This window comes from Rhododendron vialii, chromosome 1a, assembly GCF_030253575.1.
Source record: "Rhododendron vialii isolate Sample 1 chromosome 1a, ASM3025357v1".
NCBI lineage: Eukaryota > Viridiplantae > Streptophyta > Magnoliopsida > Ericales > Ericaceae > Rhododendron > Rhododendron vialii.
Genome location: NC_080557.1, coordinates 29,158,094 through 29,178,817, shown reverse-complemented (window position 1 = coordinate 29,178,817; position 20,724 = coordinate 29,158,094). Strand labels below are relative to the sequence as shown.

Here is a 20,724-nt window from a genome sequence, read left to right as displayed (position 1 = left end):
GTTACAGGTTAAAGTAACGGAAAGCAAAGTCTGTTCTGATGCCGTTTCAAAGAAACGTCAGTTCGAAATTAATGATAGGCATACGAAACGTGCCACGTGGAGTCATTACCCCGTATCCCGAAATGGTATAATGATGGAAGCGCCAAAAGGCATCAATGAAATATTGAATTTATGACTGCATGGGATCAGAAGAGTCTGGTCTAAATAAAATTTTGTTTCTAAGCTTCATATATTGCCCCCGAACAGTGGTAACAAGATGAAGCTGGGGAGCAATTGTAGGGAGGTATTCCCGAGCACGTACAATTAGTTGCCGAACACGTGATATTCGGGAGCACGTGGTAAATACGACAGGACTTATCGCCGGGCAGTTCGGTGAACAGCGATATGGACCAATAATATGGGAAGTCATTGATCCATGCAATCTATTCGGCAAATTAAGGGCCAATGATATGAGAAGTCATGGCTATAAACTGACTGTTCGGTAGTTAGAGACATTCCGATTACATGGACCAAGATACATGTGAAGTAGCTGGTCCAAACAGACTGCTCGGTTATGATACAGCCGAACAGTTGAAGTAAGAACTAAGCACGAAATACGAGTGATGACGGGACAGTCATCATGCAAGGCAATAGTCTAAATAATTGATGAAGGACCAGTTACAAGTGAAGTGATTGGTCCAGACAGTCTGTTCGGCTATGAGATAGCTGAACAGAGAAAGAAATCCGATCAGATGTTGGAGTAAAAGGAACATTCTAGAAGGATCCAGAAACAGTGGTATTTCGTTAAGGAATAAGATCCCGAGAATACAGGGTTTGAAAAAAGATACCCAACGAGAATGGGATGTTCGGTCAGTAATGGAAAAGAATCCTGAAAGGACTCTTTTCCATAAACTGATAAAGGAAACGAGAATCCTTGATATCCTGAGCTTCCTATACAAGTTGGGAATCCTATGGCAATAGGGATGCTTGGGCGCCAAGCATCCGAATGTCTATATAAACAGAGTAAGCCTAGAGGTAAAAGGTACGCAATACTTTGCATTCTTGCTTTCCTACTGATAATTAGGGTTTAACTGCTAATACGTGATACTAACTTTGGCATCGGAGGGCCTTTGCCACGAGAGGCAGAGGTGCGCTCACCCCCCGTCTATTTTGCAGATTAGGGTTCCGACGACGAATTAGGGTTCCGGTGAAGAGGCACGAGAAAGCCGTTGCAAACCAGTTGATCAGAAAGCATCAATTGTTTTCATCCCCCTACAATATAGGAACGTACAAAAGCGACAACATACGAGTCCATATTTACATGCCCTATAAACAACAAAAGAGATTTATGGTTTGTCGAATTTCTTGGAATCTTACACAGTTTGCAAATGTTGGACAATAACGCATTAACGCATGACCTAATAGACAAGGATCATATACTACGACATTAATGGGTTATGTCTAAGGATGGCAAATTGAACCCAAACCCACCCATTAATATATAGACCCAACCCAATTTATTTATTAGCTGGGTTGGAATGGGTCCAAACCCATCTAATTTATTTACTAATGAGTCTTAATTGGGTCTCAACTGAACCAAGCTAAATGACTCAATAGGCCTAGACATTACCCACCATAGGAAATGAAAAAAATCACCACGGAAAAACTTCGACAGTCATCTGCCGACTGTCCTCTCTCTCTCTCTCTCTCTCTCTCTCTCTCTCTCTCCCCTTAATTATTGGATCAATCAAAACTTTTTTTTAATCTATTCGTATTTCGTATATCAGATTGATTCCTCTTACAAAAGAATCGTTTGTAATGTTAAATGCAACAAAATTTCGCTACTAGAATTCAATTTGTAATGCGCTTTACCAACTGTAATTGTGTTCTCCTAATTGTAGAATAGGGCTCAACATTCTTAATTTTTTTTTCATTGTGTATATTTTATTCATCTTTTCTAAATTTCTGTTTGATTTGCCGGATAATTTTTTGGATTAATCAATCCGTCACGACAAAAGAAGTACAAAATTATAGCCAAAAAAAATATCAATAAAGACGAAAAATTATATCAAACAACAACCTTTTTTTGTTTAAAGCGACATCTTACATGAATATTTTCAACATTGGTCCATAATTTTAAACTTTTCCGATTCCTCTCGTCTAGACAAATAATTAATCCTAAAAAAAAAGCTAAACAAACAATTATGAAAAATAAAAATTACTGTAGACACCATATTCTGGACTGTCCAGATTAGTTTACTTACGGTCTTTGATTTCCCAATGATGATTGCGGTCAAGAACATTCCGAGGTTATTGGTGTGTTTGAGCTTTGAGCGTCTTGAGCCTCATTCAAACCTTTGTCGAGCCTTGTCGAAACCCTTCAAACCAGAACCAAATGGCCTCAGCAAAATCATACTTGCTTACACCAGTACTGTGCTGGCATGCGCTGGTAAACTGCCACGTGTCAGTCTTTGACCGTTGACTCAGTTACCACCAGCGCACGCAGGTACAATGTTGGCGTACGCCAGTCAAATGTCACTATTCAACCACGTGCTCAAGACTTTTGTGGCCACCCTGACATAATCTACAGTTCCCTGATGATTACAATCGTGCAGCCGGCTCCCCCTCTTTCCTACACCACATTTCAACCCAAGTCCCATGCATTTAATGCATGGGGACTTCTCTCCTTAACCTAACCACTCATTAACCCAACTGATCACCCCCTCTCCTTAGTCCACTTCTGGCCTATAAATACCCCCTTTGCATTTATATGCAAGGGGTTCACAAGCATTAACCACCATAAAGCCTCTAACTCTCTTATTCTCTTCTCTCTCTAGTTCTTTGCCCTCCTTTCATTCATTGAAAGAACAAGTAAAGAGCACCATTGTCACAAACCACAACCCTCATTCTATCCACTATCCATCCACCAAACCTCAAGTTCAAGCTCAAACTCACCATCAACCTTAAAGCAAAGGTATACCACTTTTTACGTATGTTCTGTTCTAACCCCTGAGGGGAGCTGGTAGGGTCAAGATTGTTAATCTATACCAGTCCTGGCCCTAAAGCTGGTAAGGTTTCAAGGGCCGTGTGAAGCTATCACTGGCGCGCGCCAGTTATTTCAAGCCGTACGCCAGCATGGCTGTACGTGTAATACTGGCGTGGGGATCACTGATCAGCTATTTTATGCTTTTCTTTCCGTTTTTATCACCTTTATGCATGCTAAGAACCAGTTTACTGCTTTCTGTATTTTAGAACTGTGTAGTGGCTATTTCTATCTTTTGTTTTAAAGGCCACTGGGATCTATCTGGTCGTGTTCCAGAGCCCAGATCATGCAAAGTCAAGCACTGACCAAATAGTGTAACTAGCGTACGGGGTCTTTGGACTGGTGTACGACAGTTACAATGGGTCCAGTGGCTGGCCATTGCATGTCAGTTAATTCTGGCCTCTGTTTACTTCCCCACACTGTTTATGAGGTGTTCTGTTGATTTTCTGGTTATAAAGCTATATCTGCTGTCTGTAACTATATTTATTCTGCTATATTATCTACGTGGTTTGTCCTAGGTGTGCACTTGTCCATTAGAGCCCAGAGGGTTGAGAACAGAAGCTGTGAATTTTGGATCTACCGGTGCACTCCAGTTTTGGTGTGGTGTACGCAGGTCATCTCTCTATGCAGTGGCATGGCCAGTGCATACAGGCTTGTTCTTGCGTATATCATTCCAGATCAGCGTGCTCCAGTTCATCCAAAATGCTCACAGGTGCTTGTTCTCAATCTATTATCAATTGCTTTAATAAATCATCCATCACATTTTTGTCATATAAATGCAACTTGTTACACTTTTAATCCCTCTTAACTGTTTCCCTGCCCTAACTGGCTAAAAAATGATCTATGAGAGAAAAATGCAAATGTTTTACAAAATGCCTGAGTAGAGACCGATCTCCGGATTTGGCGAGGGGGGTGCCATAAAACTCTTCCCCTCTCGTAACCTGTCTCCCGAACCTAAGATATCGAAGGTGACGACGGATCAGTCTATGCCTTTTCAAAATCAATCAATGTAGCAAGTGTTTCAAGTTCGGTTCCTTGGGTGCATACCGCAAAACCTGAGTGGCGACTCTGAATCGAAGCGTTTCATCACGCTTTCCAAAAAGGGCGCACCCGATTTTATGCGAAAATAAGATTTTCTGGGGTGTGTGCCCACAGTGGCGACTCTGCTGGGGACTCATTGCATTAATCAAAATTTGGCGATTAATACATAAATGAACAATCTTTCAAAAGTCTTTAAAAAAAGCACGCTTCGCACTGCTGAAGAACAGAATGGTAACGTAACAGGATCTCCGTATCCGACCAAACCGAACTGGGGCTTTTATCATTGTTCACCTGTGTAGTCTTCTCCAAATATTGATTAACAAAAGTGAGCCAAACTTTAAAAGGCATTTTCGAAACTTTGCATTTCTCTCTCATTAAATCATTCTTCAGCATTCTTCCATATGCATCGGTATTGGTCAGCCCCGTTGAGGTGTTTTGGGTAATCGGCACCATTTATTGGAGCCCGGGGTCCTCAAACGCCCAACAACCTTAGACGATGATGAGTCGTACTACCGTTTGACCATTGCCTTGCTCTACGCGTTGCAATGGGAGGTATATTGCGGCTCTAGTCGGAGGAACCCCCTAATCCAAAACCGGCCTCTACATGTGTACAAAGCACTAGAACCTTTCAACCTAGGACAGGAACCTGCAAGGTAGGATTATTTGCATCTAACCCCCGTATACTATCTATGTGTTACCGCTTTCCATATTACATGTCTACACATACATTCATACCGTTTTGCATAGGAGCATGCTAGGGCGGCTTTTAGGTTGTCTCTTGTCGAGTTTGTCTTGTGCTCGTTCGACGTTGCCTTGACCCGATGACGAGTCATGCATCCCGATGTTGCATGTTATCAATTTTCAAAGTCCTTGGATCAACGAGACTTTGGGAAATCAATACTTTCTAAGTCCTTGTCTAAAGCCCAATCGAAATTTCAAAGAGAAAACTAGGGACAACAGAGACAATGTCGTGATACTTACACCATCCAGGTTAAAAGTGCTAATCACTTACACCACTAAGGCTTTAGCACAGTGCTGCTTACGCCGCGTTGGTTAAAAGTTTCACGTCATCTATACCAAGTGGTTCCGATTCCAAACATTGAAACTTCAAGAGCGGAACAGTCAAAGGCTTGGTCTATTTTGATATCTCTTAGCACGAGTCGATTCAAATAAGGATGCATTGTCGAAAAGAATATCTGAGGATTCTCGGCAACATCCGAATGTCATGAGATGGACGCTCTTTAGTTATAGAGTTTAGGAGGACACCGACGACGTTGACATGTGCATTTTCCATTCTGTCAAATTCTTTTGAAATAAATTGCTGCAGGCTATCACTGAGCTCTTATACTTTGCTGTCTAGCCATGCCACTGTCAAAGCAAGGGTCCGAAATCAAGAGCCAAACCTATTTGGGATCGTCCGCCGGGTCCGTTTGAAGATTTGATTTGGGTTTCGCTTCTCAGTTAGTCACAACGGAAGCTCTGGCCTGCACTTTGTCAAGGGAGGATTCACCACCGACTACTCCGCACGAGTCCCCTCCATCTACTCTGTCTCCACATGTGTCACCGAAGCTTGTTAAAACAGAAGCTCTAATCATGGCAGATGCACCCTAATCGAAGAGTGACTTCCTCTTGCAGCAGGAGGGGGAGGCGGTGAAAGGCGCGAGCGGGAAATCATGGCCGAAGAAGTTCCTCTGGTCAAAAACCCTGCTCCAAATCCAGAAATGGCTTATTTGATCGCCAAAATGGCAAAACTGGAAGAGGCAGTCTCTAAGTCTGAAAAGAAAGGAGCAAGAGGGCTAGACATGGATCACCTTTGCCCATTCCCGAATGCAAGGTTGCCCGAAAGATTCAAGATGCCTGACTTTCCGAAATTCGATGGGACCGGAGATCCAAAAACTCACCTTCTGGCTTATCATGGTGCAATGAAATTACACGGGGTCGAGGAAGACGCAATGGCTTAACTGTTTTCGCAAATCCTCGCCGGTCCTGCTTTCCAATGGTTCTTGTCGAGCGACATTGCCAAAAGAAGAACATGGGAAGATATTGGCACTGCCTTCAATGCTTAGTACAGTTACAATGCTCAGCTCAAGATGACCACCCGGGAATTGGAATCAACTAAGATGAATGTAAAGGAGTCTTTCGCAAACTTTATCAAGAGGTGCAGGGTCAAGGCAGCTCTCATGACTGATCGCCCAAGCGAAAAGGACCAAATCTGCATCATCTTCCACAACCTGCAGCCGGACTTCGCTAAAAATCTCGTATTGGTTCAGGGGGCTAACTTCGAGACATTCTTCGACTCTGGCCTAGCCATCGAGGAAGCTCTCCAAACAGGTGTTCTGCCCAGAAGTGACACCTCCTCCTCTACCTCAGTTTCAAAGTCAAAACCCCGTGCATACACTGCAAACAGCACTGCTCTGTTTGGCGGTAACAATTACGCCAACGCAGCTTCTGCCAATAACAACGCCTCTACCTAAAGCTCCAATCACATCGCCGATGTCAACCAAGTTCAAACCCCTCAAAAACCTCGAAACCGCAACCAACCCCATAACTTTGCCAATTTTGAGGCACCGTTTTCCTCGGTATTGGAGAAGTTAGTCAAAACCAGACATCTCAGGCCTCTAGCCCCGACTCCACTTCCTCAAAATCCGCCCCCCAACCATAACCCTAATGCTTTCTGTGCTTACCACCAAATGCCCGGCCATTACACTGACTCTTGCTATCGCATTCCTCATGCGATACAAGATTTGGTGGACAATGGTACCCTTCCAACTCCACCTAATGTCATTACCAATTCCTTACCTAAACATGACTCTAACCCACAAGTGAACCAGATAAGCTTCAGCTCCACCATATTCAACCACACTGACCATATTACCGCAGCAAATAACCCTAGACCAGTCGTACCCTTTCCCTCTGAGTCAAGCATAAACATGATGGCAGCCGGATGGGTCATGGAGGACAAAGCTAAGGAATGGGAGGAGCTTTGTACCGATTGGATTGAGCAATACAACATGGGATTCCCTGTGCACCCTTAGGTCAATCAGATGTGGTTAAACCAATGGGAAGGCGAATGGAATGCAGCACAGGCTAACCCTTTGGATGGTCTCTCCTTATTCATGCTTTTCTACCAACCTGAACTAGACCAAGCCGAGTTAGAAATTGAAGAATACGTATGAGATCCGCAGCCGGATGCATGGCAAATGGACCAGGGTCTTAAGGCTGATTTAGATCAGAGTGATATCAACGAAAAGTACTAGAGCTACTATCAAGCAGGGGAGGTTATACCCGATGTCCATCGCCCACTCGGTGCCATGCTACCTCTCGTAAATTCAATCGCAAGCACAATCGATCGTCGTATCCATGAGTTCGACCCTACCCTCGACATCGTCTCTGTGGAACAACCTCGCCCTATCGTTTCTGCTCCCGGAGATGATTGCTCGATCATGGTTTTGGATGCACCTCTTGATGATCTTTGGGATGTAAATGAGACCATCAAAACTCCACCGCCTGCCGATATTTGGGATGTGGACAACATTGTTCAGTTGACAAGGGAAAGCGCAAGTTAAAGGATATACCGGTCGATTTATGGGATTTTGTTGACTCGTCTTCCTGGTGGGATGTCGCCAACGTCACAAGGAATGGCCGAGTATTCCAGCTGTCTAATCTGTAGGCCGGAAGCTCGTTTAACCCACTTGCTCAGAAGTTCAACGCTTCTGCTGCTCAGAGGAATGATCCAGTTGTTCTAGGTGGGGTTCCCGAAGAAGACGCTATTCTGAAACAGCTCGAACGGATCCCTGCTGTCGTGTCTATCTGGGGGTTGATAGCGTCATCAAAGAAGCATTGCGAAAAGCTGTCCTCAGCACTGGCCCACCTCACGGTACCAATCGATATTACCCCCGAAGCCATGATCGCTCTTGTACTACCGCTTTTCTCTAAACACTTCGTCACGTTTACCGAAAAGGACCTACCTGTCGAAGGAACCGCCCATAATCGCCCGCTGCACGTCACCGTCAAGTGCCGAGGACATTGGGTGCCGACTGTGCTAATTGATAATGGTTCTGCCATTAATGTTTGCCCAATGAGGGTTGCCTACCACCTGGGACTTACGAAGAATGATTTGACACCTTCTAATCTAGCAGTCAAAGCATATGACAGCACTCACCGTGTGGTGGAAGGGACTTTGATTCTCAAACTCGATGCTGAGGGCTTTGAAATGGACGTAGAATTCCATGTGGTTGATATCCCTACTATCTTTAATCTGCTGCTGGGCAGGTTGTGGCTTCCTAGGGCCGACATCATGGCGGTACCTTCGACTCTGCACCAAAAAGTTATGTTAAGGCTCCCTACCGAAACTTTGACAATTTGCGGGGACTCTGGGATCCGCCCGCTCGCGGATGATGGAACGCCTGTTTTGGGAATCATGCATGGGGAGGAAGACTCAGACTTTGGGGGCTTCTCTTTTGACACGTCGGGCTCAGTCCTCGCCATTGCCATGGATGGTGATTTTGCTATAAGTTCAACTGCTCTCGAAATGATGAGAAAAATGTCATTCATGCCTGGCTTAGGACTCGGGATCAACCAGCAAGTGATCGCTGAGTTCCCTGTCTTTCCTTTCACCGAAGGCCGCTTTGGTTTAGGTTACATTCCACCGGCCAAAGGCGCCAAAAAGAGGAAAGATACGGAAAAACCTCGAACCCTTTATGGTAATCCTGATAGCTACTTTGTTCGGGAAGGAGGAGGCTTCGCTTACTCAGGACAGATAGAGCCGTTTTGGGATCCGAAAACTTGCACTTGGCTACCAGGTTTTAAGATCTTTGCTGCAGATACCTGGTCTAACAACGAAGAAGAGATAGCCAAAGAGGAGCTTGCTAATGGGGAGTTCGAGAAACAGCTGGCTCAGATCAAGGAAGAGTTTGATTGGCTAAAGACTTTCGATCAGGGGAATTTGGAGATGTTGTTCTCCCAGGTAGGTTTGCTTGGCGAAGGCGAAGAGGCTGAAGTGCTGATGCTTGGGCCCGACTCATCAGACGTTCTCAAGGATCCTACCTTTCTCATCGTGGAAGCAAAGGGAAGTATTAATAACTGCATCTTCATTCCACGCCTGACATGCATCAATGATATATCTGAATCTGACATAGAGTCTGTCAAGTCTAGGTCTAGCTCAGAGTTGGAGTTTGTGTCTCTCGGCCCTCTACGTCGTAGCTTTTACTTCGAGTTCGAGTCGACTATACTTGGCAACCCTATTGGGCTTTATGAAATGCATGATCCTACTTCTGATTACTATGCTAGCTTTTATATAAACTGTGTCGACCCTAACGATGAAGGAACAGGCTTCAACGGGAACATCTCGGCTGAGTTGCGTTCCCTCATCGAAAAGGAAGACGAAAGGCATGCTCAGCCTCTAAAAAAAGAAGTAATTTCTGTAAATTTGAAAGACAAGGATGACCCCCGTATGATGCAAATTGGTTCAAATCTGTCCCAAGAGAATCACGCTAGAACAATCGAGCTGCTCAAAGAATTCCTCGAGGTCTTCGTATGGTCTCAAAAGGATATGCCCGACATTGATCCTGAAATAGTACAGCATCGAATTCCATTAGAGCCCGGGGCTATTCCTGTCAAACAGAAGCTCCGTAGAATGAGGCCGGACTAGGTTTAGAAAATCAAAGAGGAAGTTACCAAGTAGATTGATGCAGGATTCTTGAGGGTCGCAGAGTATCCCAAATGGGTCGCCAACATCGTGCCCATTCCTAAAAAGGATGGAAGAATCCGAGTTTGCGTCGACTTCAGGGACTTGAACAAAGCAAGCCGCAAAGACAGTTTTCCCTTGCCACACATCGACATGCTCGTGGACAACACGGCGGGGCATGCTTTACTCTCTTTTGTCTACGGATTCTCAGGATACAACCAGATCTTTATGGCACCCAAGGACCAAGAGAAAACAACGTTCGTTACTGAATGGAGCACTTATTGCTATGTGAAGATGCCATTTGGATTGAAGAACGCCGGCTGCACTTTTCAAAGGGCTCAAACGACCTTGTTTCATGACTTTATCCATAAGACCATTGAGATCTACGTCGACGACATGATTGTGAAGGCAAAAGAGGAAAATGATTATCTTCCTTCACTTAGCAGTTTCTTGAAAGGCTTCGTAAGTACAACGTACGTTTAAACCCGCAAAAGTGCACATTCGGGGTCACAACAAGCAGAATGTTAGGGTTTCTAAGCACTACGAGAGGTATCGAAGTAGATCCTTCCAAAATCAAGGCGATTCTCGAGATGGAACCCCCGAAGTCCGAGAAAGGCGTGCGAAGCTTTCTTGGGAAGGTACAGTTTATCAGCAGGTTCATCGCCAAGCTAACCTTGACTTGTGAGCCGCTTTTCCGTTTACTCAAAAAGGGTGTCCCGTTCTAGTGGACAGATAAGTGTCAGGCCGCTTTCGAATCTATTCAAAGATACTTGCAGAATCCACCTGTACTAATGCCGTCTATACTGGGTCAACCGTTGATTCTTTACCTGTCGGTCGCTCCAACAACCATGGGATGTCTGCTGGCACAAGAGGGGGATAATGGGGTCGAGAAAGCTATTTACTATCTGAGCAAGAAGATGGTGGGGTTTAAGGAGCGCTATACCCCTCTGGAAAAGACATGTTGGGCGCTGGTTTGGCTACCAAAAAGCTTAGACGCTACATGCTAGCCTATTCGGTGAGATTGATTTCTCGGATGGATCCTATCAAGTATCTGTTCGAGAAACCCGTGCTCACCCATAAGCTAGCACGTTGGTTGCTTCTACTCGCTCAGTTCGATCTCCAATATGTCACGAGGAAGTCTTTGAAGGGCTGTGTTGTGGCAGAGTTCTTGGCTGATCACCCGATCGACGACCCGAAAGACGTGGACTTCACTTTTCCCGATGAGGATGTGCTGACTGTAGTTGAGAAAGTTTGGATGCTCTATTTTAATGGGGCTGCTAATCAAAAAGGGATCGGGATTGGAATGTTGCCGATCACACCCGCCGGCACTCATATTCCACTTGCCTTCAAGTTAAACTTCAATGTTACCAATAATCAAGCTGAGTATGAGGCCTGCATTATCGGAATGGAAGCTGCTATTGCTCTAGGGGTCAAGAACCTCGAAGTAATCGGAGATTCGAACCTGGTGGTCTCTTAAGCCAATGGAGATTGGAAGGTTCATGAGGAAAAGTTAAAGCCTTATCACCAAGATTTGGAAGAACTGATTCCTCGCTTCAATAAGGTGACTTTCACCCATGTTCCACGCTTGAAGAATCAGTTCGCCGATGCTTTGGCAACTTTAGCTTCAATGATTGAACTTCCAATAGGCGTTAAGCTGCGGCTGATTATGATTGAGCAGAGGGATTTGCCTGCTTATGAGTACGTCAACGCCATTGATGATGTTGATGATGGCCTACCCTGGTACCATGACATTTGGAACTTTCTTGAACGTGGGGAATTTCCTACCGAGGCCACGAAGAAAGATCGGATTGCTTTGCAAAGGTTGGCTTCTCAGTACATTATCTATGGAGGGAAACAGTATCGAAGGTCTCACTGTGGGATGCACAAGCTCTGCGTCAACGATGCCAAAGCAACAAGGATAATGGAAGAAATTCACGAAGGAGCCTGCGGTCCTCACATGAGCGGTGTCATTCTCGCTAGGAAAATCCTCAGACAGTGTTATTACTGGTCTACAATGGAATCGTAGTGCATCGATTACGTGCAGCGCTGTTACAAATGTCAAATCCATGCAAATCTGCAGCATGTTCCTCCGTCTGAATTGTATGACATGACCTCACCATGGCCTTTCTCTGTTTGGGGCATTGATGTTATCAGCATGATCAGACCGTCTGCTTCAAATGGCCATAAGTTCATACTGGTGGCGATAGACTATTTTACCAAGTGGGTCGAGGCTGAATCCTACAAAACCCTGACAACGGTTCAAGTTGCTCAATTAATTCGAAAGAACATCATCTATCGATACGGTGTTCCTCAGGTATTTGTATCGGATAATGGAAGTCATTTCAAAGGAAGGGTTCTAGAGCTCTTTGAGAAATTTGGCATCGAAATCCATCATTCAATGACCTATTGTCCACAAACAAATGGAGCAGTCGAGGCCACAAATAAGAATGTCGAGATGATCATCAAGAAAATCGTTGAGTCTGCGAGGGACTGACACGAACAGCTGCCTCTAGCCCTTTGGGGGTACCGAACGTCGATCCGCACTTCAACTGGTGCAACTCCCTTTTCCTTGGTCTATGGGATGGAGGTAGTGCTTCCTATCGAGCTTGAGGTTCCACCTTTGAAAATCGTGGCTGAAAGTGGTCTTGAGGAATCTGAATGGTTAAGCGGAAGGTTTGTCGAACTGATGTTGTTTGATGAGAGAAGGCTCCGAGCTTTGTATCATGTTCAGGGGTATCAACGTCGAATTGCTCGTGCGTTCAATAAAAAGGTGAAGTCCAGGGGTTTAGTCGAAGGGGACATGGTTACAAAGGAAATCCGCGCCCCAGTGTTTGACCCTCGCGGGAAGTTCAGACCGAAGCAATCTGGGCCTTACATTATCAAGGTGCTACTAAGCTCATCGATCTTGACGGCAATGAATTCAACACCCTGGTCAACCTGGATCAACTCAAGCGTTACTATCCTTGAGAGACGCTCGTTAGATCGAAAACTACAAGGGTGGGCAGATTCTAAGCAAAAGTTAGAGCAGCCTACTAGACTAAAAACCTAAGGAGGCGGTTTAGGCAAAAAATAAATGGGCAAAAGTAGAAAGCTCGCTAAACCGAAGACCTGAAAAGGCGGTTCTAGGCAGAAGTTAGAGCGTAAAAAGAGAGGTAAAATACACGAGTGAACCTTTGCCTGAACTACGGTTTGACCTGATTCCTTGAAAAGGGATACGTAGGCAATCTCACTTTGAGATTCGGTCACACTCTTTCAACTTGATCCAGGGTTGACATTTTTGGGTCCACATCACAAGTCGAGGAGGTCGAGCACAAGTCGAAGCTGTATTGAAGGAAATCAGAAAAGGGGAAACCCTTCGTCTTTCGATTTTATTGCAAATTACTACTTCTGATACATAAGCCGAGCATAAATGCCTTAAAATAGTTAAAGCATGAAAAACAGAACGAAATGCTTGAGAAGCCTAATGGCTCACAGCTTATTCTAAGTATAGCAAAGTGGTTCGGAGTCAGTCAATATTTTCTCTTGAGCTTACATCTATTCTCAGCCACTGTCTATAGCAATTCCTCAGCCTAGTAGTAAAATTTGGCATTTCTGCCTGAAGGACTCTGAGGCCCCAACGCCTCTGATAACCGTTGAGTGTTTGAGCGTTGAAATTAGGGACACAGAAGTTTCCAATACTGATACAGTTGTTCTCCTGAGAAATGCCTAGCTGACAAAGAATGCGGCCGGGGATATAGAAAGTGAAACTTGTCAGTCCTGCAATCACCATCCTATCAAATCCATCGGAATGAATAGCCATGTCCGCGAGGTCCTACCAGGAACACCTCCAGATGATTTCGTCAGGCTGCATTTGCTGCAAGAATTCATACCAGCTGTAGAGACCCGTATTTTTGAGGCCGTATTTTTCTCTTATAAACGTATGATTTGTCGAGATAGACGGTGTGGATTTACGGCGCGGTGTGTTCATGAAAGGATATAAGGGTAAATGTGCGAAAGGTGCACGTGAGAGAGTGTGGTATGAAAAGTAGGAGATAATTTCTCCTTGGTTTTCCAATAAAATTCCCAAACGAATGCTTTCCTCTTTCTCATTTCTATCTCTCGGCTCTCTCTCTAACTCTCACATATCCCTCTCTCGGCTCTCCTCCACTCCCACTCAAAATCAACTCAAATCAACCTCCAATCTCAAAACTCATGAAGATTGACCTCCATTCCACCCTCCGTACGTGATCTTGAGCGTGTATTCAGTTGGGTCTAGCTCGGAGAGGAGTATTCAATTGATTTTGAGGTTCCGGAAGCTAGGGCTTGTTCAAATCGCTTGGTTTTTGCTTTCCGACTTGAGGTAGGGAATTCTACCCCTCTTTATATGTTATTTGAGTGTTCTTGTATCATCTTTGAGCTTGTATTGATTGTTATTAAGATCGGATTGAAATCTGAAAAATTCTGTCAAAATCGCCAGAAAACGTACTTTCCCTACCGGCAGAAACTTTTTAGCTACCGGTAGGACAAGTTAGAAATTTTCCTACAACCAGCTCAAACGTACTATAGCAGCTCAAAAGCTGCTCAAACGTATTCATCCACCTACCGGTAGGACGTTTACCTACCGATAGGTCAAGTACAAAGTTGTTTCGTTCAAAGTGTTGGCTCTTCTGTTTGCAGTTTCTACCGGTAGGACTTGTTCACCTACCAGTAGGTCAGGTGCAGAATTCTTCTCTTCTACCGGTAGGACTCATTCACCTACCGGTAGGCACAGTGTCTTTCAGCTGCTTTTCCTATGTTTTCCTAAATCACTTTTTGAAGCTTCTCATATACTCTAATGGGTTTGTTTACGCCTTCTTTCAAATGTTTTGGAGAGTATTACTCGTTTCTCACTTAGAGTGGTATCCAATGGACATTATTGCACATTGAACTATGAACGATACACTTGAACATGTCTTGGGATCCGACAAGTAGTATTGCAACCTGTTTTCTCTCGACTCGTAGAATTCTTAGATCCCCTTTAGTATATGCTTTTACGGACTCCAAGTATAGAAACTAGATGACCGGGCATCGCAGAGTCTAGTTGAGGGTCCATATGTGGTATGTGAAGATACAGGGGTGTACTTAGAGGTACGGTGAGGACGTGTGTATTTGATTATATGCGAAATGGTAGATTGTTGGTCTTGAAATACCTTGTGATTGATTAAATGGCCTTTGGATTCGATTGAATGAATGGATGTTTGTGAAATGGGAAGCGGAATGAAAATGAATAACTAATGGCCAGAGTATTGTAGGATTTTATGTATGGGCTTAGTACGTCATGTAAGATGCGGATATGTAAACAAATGAGGAGGCATAAATGTGTACATTTGTGGAGTCACATAATGGTTAATTAAAATTCTGTGGTATAACCGTCGGAGGGATTATGAAATTGATCATGAAATGATAAAGATTATGAAAGGTGTGAAAAGTGACCCAAGTGATCGTTTTGAGGGAAAAGACTCGGGGTGACCCTACGCTTGAGGGAACTAGACCCGAGGTGACCCAACTGATTATTATTATTGAGGGAAAAGACTCGGGGTGACCCTACGCTCGAGGGAACTAGACCCGAGGTGACCCCACTGATTATTATCATTGAGGGAATAGACTCAGGGTGACCCTTCACTCGAGGGAACTAAACCCAAGGTGACCCTAGTGATTATTGAGGGGAAATATCTGCTTAAAAGGAAAGGTTTTACAACAAAAGGGTTTTGATGAAGATCAATGTGGACACGAGAAAGATTGTAGTACCATACGAAGAATAATAAGATGTTTTTGAATTGACTATGGACAAATGTGGAACAATGTGAATTTGTTAGTGTATTTCATTAAAGACGCAAACGGTTAGTGACATTTATGTGTAGTCTAAGATCCTTGGACTATAGCTTGCGATTGGTTGGTAGTCATTCGTACTATGGGCATATCTGTCAATATTCACTCGTTCATGGTGCATGATTCATCAAATTACATATAGTTTGAGCTGAGGATTCTCTACTGGGCACGTGTTTGCTCAACCTACCATTTCAGGTTCATTGCAGGTCATGGTCATGGAGTGCTTGAAGTGCATGCTGGCATTATCAAGTAAAGCTATTTTGGAGAGTACTTTATATTCCTTGTAAAACAGATCACTTGTCATGAAAACTCCTATTTTGAAAAGTTGTAATTGTAGGCTAGTTTGTGGATAATTGGGAACTGTATTGTATTTTGGGGGAAATGTACGTACGATTGTGAGGACTTTGTATTTCAAATAGTAATGTTAATTTATGTTAAAAATCGAGGTCATGACACCAGCCTTCTATATCCATGTCAGGGTACCGCAGCTCCCTTTGGTGAATCCTTTTTGGAAAAAGATTCCAACCTTCTACCGGTGGGTGCAACAACCCAAGCTTGTCGGATAGCAACAACTACTTGAGCGAAACGACAAGTAAGAAACTAGATATAGCCTGAGCGAAAAAACAAGCGAGAACTAGGGAGCAACCTAAGCCGAGTGTCGAGGTAAAATGAGAAAGTGCGAAAAGCCAAAAAAAGGTGAGCTGAGTGAGTGTACCTGAAGCAGTAGCGGACTCCCACTAAAGGTGTTCGTTTGACCAGTGTACACCAAGTCCAAACCTAGGAGCGTCTCCGCTAAGACAAAGGGCACCACGTTCCTCCGCGCCCCTATTTGAGCAGCAACGCTCACCAACAACGGACTGGCCTGCCCGTCAGCAGGGATGAGCAAGTAAGCAGCTAACAGAAATCACCAAGGCAAACCGGCGCCGAGCCTACATAACATCATCGTCCAAATTGCCATCCGAATTGTATCGCTCAATTAAGCGCATGGTGTTGATTTGGCCACCTTCAAGCAAAGTACTGGCCAAACCCCTGGAAATATTGAGTGAGGACGCCAATAGGCCTGGCATGCTAACCTGATAGGGAGGAACAACGAGTGTTGGGGACGCGAATGTCCGGAGATACGCCTGAAATTCCTCGACGGTCGGACATATCTCGTCGTCGCCAAAGCGGAAGACGTGGACGTCAGGGTCCTAAAATCGGAGAGCAGCTCTTAAAAGTGCTGGTCGGAGCGGCACGTGACGAAGATACTAGAACGAGGCAAGGCCGTGGTATAGGAAGTTTAACCAATCAATGCTCAAAAATTGTGCTAGCCAAGGCCTGAGCAAGGTTGGGAGTGGGTTTTCCATTTGGAAATACAGTGAAATGCAGAATATTAAAAGGGAGATGGTGTGTGGATGAAGCAATACGTGCATCTCCTCTTTATGGGCCAATGAATCATCTTGTTTCCTGTGCCACATTCAAAGCCAACCACTAAAAGTCTAAACATCCTTACAAGCAAGGACTCTGCCTCCTGAAAGCCCAGAAACCATATTCAAAACATGTGAAAATGAAGGCAAGGAGCTCCCAGAAAAAGGACAGTTGGTCAGACAAATGGATCTGCATTAGACCTGACCGGCGCACACGAGTTATCTACTAGCGTATAAGTGTCCCTCAATTTTGGCGCAAGCCATCACAATACTGGCGCACGCCAGTCAAAGTACCAAAAACAGGTGCTGCAGCAGCTACTGTCGTCGAGTGCCCGTTTTCGATCCCGGGGCCTGTTTTGCAAGTTTGATGGTTCACACAAGTCATGAATGGTATATGGGACTATGTCAAAGCACCGAATACCAAACGTCGTGCTTAACGAAGATTTCGGACGTCTGATGGCTCGTTTCAAGTTCAAATCAAGGTTTCGGGAGGTCAAAATCTGTTCCAGGGACTTTTACAAAGTTTTGTCATACCGTGCGCGTCATATGAGCCTAATGTGACTGTACGGGGGTGTCGGTTTTGGTCCGGGACTATATTGAGTCATCCTTTGTCTTATGTCCATTTTTGTGACATTTTTAGCATTTTTCGGTGTATATCTCCCCTCAGAACATCTTTGCCGGTTTTGTCGATTCGTACAAGTCATTGTACATCTATAGGGTCTTATAGAAGTGTCAGTTGCCCTTGTTTAGGAGAATTTCAAATTTTGGCTCATTAATGCTCAAAATTTCATTATTTTTCGTGTGTCTTAGGGCACGTATCGTATCCTGGGGCTCTCCTATCCCTTTCCTTTCGAGCTAGGTCAGTCGTGTACATATACGAATGTCTATTTGTCGATTCAGATCATTTATCAATGCATGTTAGACATATATGGAAGGTTTATTCTTGTCCTTTACCAAATGCTCATCAAAAGGAGATCAGTAAACAGAAAATGCAGTTATTATATACTAACAAGTCAATATCTATAAAGCAAAAGGTGGGAATGTAATAAAGCGGCACAGCGGCCCAGGCAAAACAACAATAATATGTACTAGGCACATCCGCCCAAAAAGTCAAAAGGCACGCAGGCCCCATCTCGAAAAGTAAAGTATCAGGTAATCGTGCAAAAAGATAGCAAAGTAACTGAAGCTCGGTGATAGCCCTCAGTTGTAAAAAAGGTCCTCGTCATCGTCATCATCCTCTCTCTCCCTCGGGTCTCTCTTATACCCAGGATCGTCGGCAGAGTCGTCGGAGCCGCTGCTGAAAGGCGAGCGCACCTCCTCCTCTTCTTCTTCCTCTTCCTCCTCTTCTCTTCTCTTCTTCTGTGATGGCCCCTCAGCTGGCTTTTTCTCTGCGGGCCTCTTCCTCAGCTCTCTGCGGAACTGTGGCTCGTCGCTCCCTGAGGCGATCACAATTCCTCTAGTCCTTGGCCGTGTAGAGCTGGTCTGCCTCTGAGTAGCAGTAGGAGTGGCAGAGGAACTAGTCATCTTCTTCTGTGGGGGAGGCCGCACGCTCTTTCTCCTAAGGGCCGCCCTAGCCTGTCCCTGCATGGTCATAGTCATTAAACATTCAGCATACATTGTACATATTGTATATATTGAAATGCTGAAAGCAGGAAATATCAAGGGCAGGCCTATCTAAGTATCGAAAGCAAAACAGAGCAAATTTTTGGGATATACCTAGGGCTGTACAGCAGGAGCCGGTGGGTAGTGCAACTGCAGAGAAGCGCCGCCCGCTATCTTGTGGAATTCCTTCTCCATGGCCAGCATTAAGCGAACGGCCTCTTGCACCCATTCCATTGGCGCCTGTGTTTCATTTTAGGATTAAGATCAAGTCAGTTTCAAAAGCAGCTCAAGTATGGTGTAAGGGTAACAAGCATAACAGATAACAAATTGTACCGGTCCTGTGATAGCCGCTGGCTCTGTCCTAGCGGGCTCAAACTGAACTGTGGCAGCCTCCCCCTACGCATCCCGCACTGCCAAGGTCCAAGAACGCCGAGATAGCCCGGTCACTGTAGCGTAGTCACTTCTCTCCCTTGAACGAGCTGTCCTGCCCCTCTGACCTCGCCTCTCCTCTCCTCGCCAGCCTCTAGCGCCTCGCCCTGCACGGCTATGTGCTCTAATACACCAAGTGGCCTCACCAAGTGCTGCCTTCGGTAAACAGCATAGTCACGCTCAGGCCTCAAGAAAGTAGCAAGGCCAGCCGGAACAGTGAAGCGTCGCAGCTCTGCTAGCGTGTATCTATCTGTGTGAGAAGCGTGAGGCGGAAGTGGCCCAGGAACCTGGTACTCAAGAAAGCCAAGTGACTGTCGTGTCACTCGGTCACCTAAGTATCACTGCCACCCAAAGGCCGACTCCAGCAACACTTGGCTCGCGGTCACCACCCTGCTCCTCGCTAAGTACTCAGGCTCAGGCTCTGCATTTCTCCATAGGTCCCACTCCACTTGCGAAACAATCAAAGGTTCAAAATCAAATAGACATCAGCGACAGCATTAAAGCAATTCAAAGGCAAAATGATTGATTGGAGTGTTGTTTACCTGAACACTCGACAGCTCGTCGAGGTACGACCTAAAAGCTAGAAGGCTCCCTCTTGACTTCTTCTTTCCTCTGTGCAAAGGCCCCCAGATCATGGCACGTGGAAGCATTCTCAAGTCTGGGCACTTATTCTCCGGCGGGTACATCTTCAGCACTTCGTAGGCCCACAGCTGCAAGTGTTTAAACAATCAAAGCATCAGAATACGGTTCATATGCAAATCGAAGACAAGTGCAGGATGAAATAGCAATTGAACTACAAGTTTTATTTCTTACCTCCCACACTCTCTAGTAGCCAGCGGTTGCCTTCTTCCCTCGCGAGAATTCGCCCATGAAACCATAACATGTCCCCGGAGCTGCACCTCCCCAATCGTATCGTCAAGCTGTGTGTAGGTCGCGAAGAGCCGGCAAGTAGGACAAGTGCACTATAGCCCGCTTGTTCGGGTACAACATAGCCCCAAACAAGTACAACAAATAGGCCTTCGCCATCTGCTCCACCTCCTACTATGAGTCCAGTACCCTCCCTTGCAAGTACCTCTTGAACTGGTCATAATGGATGGTCTCTGCTTCACCTGCCAGTGCCTGCTCCAAGAACCACTCCAGTACCTCGGTATCTCTATGAATCTCTGAGTCGAACGGGATAGGCTCTCCTCCTACCCTCAAGCCAATGAGAGCTACAAAGTCTGACGGAGTCACTTTCATCTCCCTGATCGAAAAGGGGAAGGTATTCGATGAATCCTACCACCTCTCGGTTAATGCAGTAAGTAAGGCGTGATCACTCTTCACTGCAGTCAATGTGAGGATGAACGGCCGGAACCCTGCAGCATCCACCAGGGCTCTAACTCACTCAGGCAACCCTCTGTACAGCTCAAGCAAACTCGCTGGACTGCCATGTCTCCGAGTACTGGCTGCTCCTCTCTGCATACAACAACAAACAACATGAGAAGAGGTTTATCAATAAATGCAATTCAAATTCAAGAGACAGTCGAATCTAGAATTTCAAAGCAATACTACGGTCGAAACAGGCATTGTAAGGGTCGATCAAATCTATAAGGTACTCGTTTACATAATCATCATATCCAGTTTTGCCATCAGTCGAATCAAATCAAAGGCATTTCTCAGTCAAGTTCCAAACTACAAGGCATTCTACTAGT

General features: G+C 45.1%; 1 protein-coding gene across 1 annotated transcript in view; it reads left to right on the top strand.

Annotated features, from left to right (window-relative positions):
* Window positions 1-20,382, top strand: part of LOC131308144 (uncharacterized) — a 77,096-nt gene extending 56,714 nt beyond the window's left edge. Inside the window, exon 3 of the mRNA XM_058334965.1 lies at window positions 20,372-20,382. The gene's annotated coding sequence lies outside the window, so the exon portion shown is untranslated. The remainder of the gene's footprint in view (window positions 1-20,371) is intronic.
* The last annotated feature ends 342 nt before the right edge of the window (window positions 20,383-20,724 follow it).